Raw genomic sequence first — 4,900 nt, 5'->3', positions numbered from 1 at the left:
TAAATTAAGTGCATCAATATGATGGAGATTTCCACTAGGGCAGATTTATTTTTTCTTTAATTCTCAATCTACAAGTTTTATATTTTTGGGGCCTTTTTAAATAAAAGTCCTCATCCAAGGAAAAAATTGTCCCTTTTCACTTCTGAAAGCAAAGAAAAATTTTCTTTATAAAGATGGAGAATTTGCAGACCCACTTGGTAAAACCCAAAAGTTTCACTTTGACCCTCACTTTTTACATTTTTAGATTCGTGTTTTAAAGATCTCTGTATTAGTTTAGAACGATTTAAAATTCCTCCAGCAAAGTGCAGTTTTATTGCTCCAGAGCAAGCATAAAGCTGAAGGGGTGGCTGTATTTCAAGCAAGGAGCTGTGGGAGAGTGCAGCTTGCAAGTGGCAATAGAGCCCAGAAATTGAACTCTAGCCTTTCTATTCAGTGCTCTTTTTATTATTAAGTCACAGAATAAGTAAAATGTTACGGGGACACTTTAAATCTACACTTGTTTGTACAGCATCCAATGAATATGTGATGGGGAAAGAAAATGAAAAATGTGAGGATGTTAAAAATAAGGAAAAGATTGGATGCTGAAGAATTGAGTGTGGTAAATTATGAGACATGGTTATATCCATAATTTTGACCTGAAATGGAAGCTTTGGTGCACACTCATGTTTGTGGGATGTCTTTGGAGTAGCTGCTCTCTGCTTTGTGGCTCAGAGGACGGGACATCTCTGTGGCATGAAAGGAGGCAGAGATGGCCAGACATTGACTCAGTTGTAGCAAAAAAATATTATTTTAGTATTGAAGATCCCTTTCATTTTGGTTTTTTTTTCAGACTTGAAATAAAACAGTCCAGAACTGAGTTGCACAGAATTTTTTATTGTGCTTGTGAAAATGTTGGCACCAGTGGCAAAAGCAGGTGAGAGTGTGGAGCAATCATTCACAGTAGCATCAAGGTAGGATATGAAACAGGTTTGGTTGGAGGATGCCTTCAGGCTGCCATTAGCACCTCTTAATGATATGAAGCCTAGATGTCTGCTTGATGCATCTAATTTAGACTAATGAGCCTTGATTAGTTTTTAAGGGCCAAGAAGGTTCAGCAAGAGCTGGCTGAGTTCACCTGCAGGACTACAGGTTGTTGCTCCTTTAACTGTCAGACAGTGCTGATGACCAACACCAGCATTTACTCATTGTTCCCCATCAGAATCCAGCCTTGCTGAGTGTTATGGGTAAGTATCCCTATCCAGAGAGGTGTTGGCAACTCCCAGCATGGAGAAAGCAGGAAGAGGCAGGGGAGTATGGCCCCTTCTCCAGACAAGGACACTGGATAAGCACTCCTAATACTGCCACCATGAAAGCTGCAATTTTAAGAAACAAACTTCAATTTTGAAGTCCTTTGTTATACTTTTGTAACCCTGGATAGAAGATACAATGCAAATATTCTCCTATTCCTATGTCCTTGAGTAGAGTGGAAGAGAAACTTCCTGAAAAAAAAGGTTTTCTGTGCTCTGAGCTGACTGGGGCCATGGACAGATTTCTGTTTCTCACCAGTGCCAAACCAGGTTGCTGTTGACAACCACTGGCCCTGGTGCTCCCATACTCACCTGCCTCTTCATCCTGGCCTCCTGACTGGAAAGTCATGGTGATTTCCACAGTGGGAGGAGGTAGGAATCCCCACACCAAATGTGCTAGGAATGAGTGGAAAGAGCAGATCCTTCTGCTGTAGCTTCTCACCTTATTTTACATGTGGTTTAAATTTCACAAATCCATTGTAACTGGTTTTACCCCTTCTCCTACCTTGAGAAAATAACACAGAGTTAAATACTTTTTCTTGACAGTGTTTTTAACATGCAGTAGGAGGATAAATGTGAACACTAAGGAGCTTTTGCTTCTTTGTGTTTTCTGTGCCTCAAATGAGGAGCAAGTGACTCATGGGCCACCCCACCATTTCTCTAGTTGTAAATACCCATAGTTTGTGTTTTCTTTAGGTCAGAGATGGGTGGGTCAAATGGAAAAGGCCACTGACACAGACAATCCCATGGCAAAGGATGCCTCCAAGGAGGCAGTGGTTTATCTACCAGAAAGGTGAGTTAGATGAAGAGAGATTTGGATGGGGCATCAAACCTGCCAGCAGCCAGTTGGGCAGTGGCTTGAAACACAATGATGAAAAAAATTATATAGAGAGTTATTAAGGTTGGGTCTATGATGCTAATTCAGGTGTGCCATAGATGAAATCCTGGTGCTTAAAATGTAATTCCAAAGTTGTTATTGTCAATAGACTCTTGCTCCAGCTTTTATGGCCCCAGGATCATGGCAGCACTGTGGTAAGAGTTAGCTGGAGAGGAGCAGCAGTAAGAAAACCAAATCCAAGGGACGGGAAAAGCAAGGTGTACACAAGATCCATGGGTGGAAAAGGTACTCATCCACAAACCTGCCCCACAGAGCAAGAGGAGAGCCAGCTCTGCCTTTTTATCAAAACCAAAATCAGACCAAAGAAACCACAGCACGCTCTGGGTACCTGCTCCTTGGGTTTTCCTTTCAGTAGTGCAGTTGGGTTTCTGATGCAGTTTGTTTCTCATGCCTATGGATATGTTATATGAGGCAGAGCACTCATTACTGGGGAGCCACAACCCACAGATGAACAGCACACTTGGATGCCAGTGCTAGTGCTGGCCCTGTGTAACCATCATGTTGGTAACCTGCATTAATTGCTCATGGCAAAGCCAACAGATTGGTTTTCTTTAGTAACTACTTTGTAATTACAGAGTGAGTCCAACAAAAGCAGTAGTAATGTATCATGCTGTAGGTACTTTTTTTTACAGGTACCAGGTCATTCTCGGGGATTATACATATATATGGATGTAGGTATATAATTAACATGTTGCTGCTGTGTGCTGGGCTGCTGGGAGGAGCTGGGCTTTGGAGCATGAAGTAGTTGCAGTCTTCCCTGTTGCTGGTGTTTAGGAGGTGTAAGAGCCTCTGCTCACCTTTCTTGGTTGGCAGGAAATGCTGCTTTGTCCCCTGACTTCTGGTCATATTGCTCGACCAGTTCTTGTCACGCCTCTGCCACCTCCTCCCATCTGATGGCACCTTTGCACAGTTCTGGTTGTTCTGCTGGGATTTAGCCAAAAAACCATGGCAGAAAGTGCCCTTAAACACATTAGGCAGCACAAGGGAAGACAGCTCTGAGCACAGAAAACTGCAGGTAATACAGATGTATTTTTATAGACAAAATGCAGAATGGATGCAGTGGATGTTCTTTGGTCATGTGCTGACTCTTCTGCATTGTGCATGATGTGTAAAGCAGATTTGTGGGTCTTTGTTTGTTTGTTGATGTTGTTGTTGTTGTTGCTTTTTTGTTTTGTTTTGTGGGATTTTTTTAATTAAATAAAAAGCAAATTTCCATGTAAACTTAAATTTTCCACATGAAAATCTCAAGTTTGCTACCAAAAAAGTCTGATGGGGCCAATCAAAATACATTCTGGGTTCACACCAATTGCCAAAGTCCAGCAGCTTCAGCTGAATGTCCTAATCTGAGGACATCATGGTGCTCCATTGTATGTCCCACCAAACATAAACAGTTGTGACTTGATTTTTCTTCAGTAAAAAAACCCCAGTATTTCAGCATTCAGCTGAAAACAAATGTCAGTTAATGTTCTTTATGTTTATTAAATAGGAAATCAGTGAATAAGAATGAGAGTGTGAAAAATGTTCTATAATAATTTCAGATTTTGTTGATAATAACATAGATCTTTGCCCCAAAATTTGAAATTCAAGCAACTAGCCAACTTATGCAATATTTAGAAAATGTGTGATCTTCTGATTATTCCAGTGGAAAATGTTTAGGAATTTGCAAAACAGTCTCTGTGGTGATTTAGATGTGGGGATTCATTCAAGCATCTGCTTAGGTCCCATTGATGCTGTAAGACCTAAATCCCATTCCTAAAGAGCAGTGCTTTCCCAGGTGAGGATTCAGGCTGGAAAAGTCCTTCTGTTGGGTCTGTTTCAAGCTTCTATCACAACTCTTCCTGCAGTGGGGTAGATGTCCAGGGGAAGGGAGTCATTTTCCCAGACATCTCCTGTTCCCTGCAGCTGAATCCAGTCTTGGCTGTGAGTTGGAAACAGCCCTCATGGTTTAGGAAGTGGTTCCTGTAAACCCAGAACAAGGCTAATTTCGTGTTATTAGAGTTTTGGCTCTCAAAGCATTAGTTTCCTCCCTCTGCTTTCTGCTCAAACCCTGGCAAGGTTACTTATTGTGCAAATCTGGGGAATTATTGAATCCTGCAAAACTGTCCCACTATTTGGCCAGGGTAATTTGGGTAGGACACTTGCCACTGTCTCTCTAAAATGTTTGCAGTGATTTTCAAAGGACAGTTGACTTTTTCTAAATTTGAAATGTATTTCTATGGAAACTGTGAGGCTAGAAGAATGATTTGAAAAAGTTTCATGCCTAATGGCAGACAAGATAATGGCAATAGACAGATATATTGTGGTGTGTGGGATACAGAGCCAGAGAATTCTAGAATGGTTTGGGTTGGATGTGACCTTAAAGATCTCCTAGTTCCGCCCCCTGCCCATGGGCAGGGACACCTTCCACTGTACCAGGTTGCTCAAAGCTCAATCCAACCTGGCCTTAAACACTTCCAGTGATGAGGCAGCCACAGCTTCTCCAGGCAACTTGTGCCAGGGCCTCACCACACTCACTGGGAAGAATTTCTTCCCATATCTAATCTAAATGTACTCTTTTTTACTTTGAAGCCATTCCCCCTCATCCTGTCGCTATAGTTCCTGACAAAGGAATATCATCAAGCAAACGATATCCCAATCATCCTAAACAGTTGAGCTGCAGGTGTGGGCAGGTGGAATCCAGTATTCCCTGCTCAGCCTGCATGCACCATCCCTTGCA

General features: G+C 41.9%; 1 long non-coding RNA gene across 4 annotated transcripts in view; it reads left to right on the top strand.

Annotated features, from left to right (window-relative positions):
- Positions 1-782: 782 nt before the first annotated feature.
- The window catches only part of LOC126635376 (uncharacterized), a 41,795-nt gene continuing 37,677 nt past the window's right edge, over positions 783-4,900 (top strand). For all 4 annotated transcript variants that reach the window (XR_007627682.1, XR_007627684.1, XR_007627681.1 and 1 more), the window contains exon 1: positions 783-2,079. This is a non-coding gene — a long non-coding RNA (uncharacterized LOC126635376). The remainder of the gene's footprint in view (positions 2,080-4,900) is intronic.

Source organism: Myiozetetes cayanensis, unplaced genomic scaffold (assembly GCF_022539395.1).
Source record: "Myiozetetes cayanensis isolate MyiCay16 unplaced genomic scaffold, myiCay2020 scf12, whole genome shotgun sequence".
NCBI lineage: Eukaryota > Metazoa > Chordata > Aves > Passeriformes > Tyrannidae > Myiozetetes > Myiozetetes cayanensis.
This window is presented reverse-complemented; position numbering and strand designations above follow the sequence as displayed.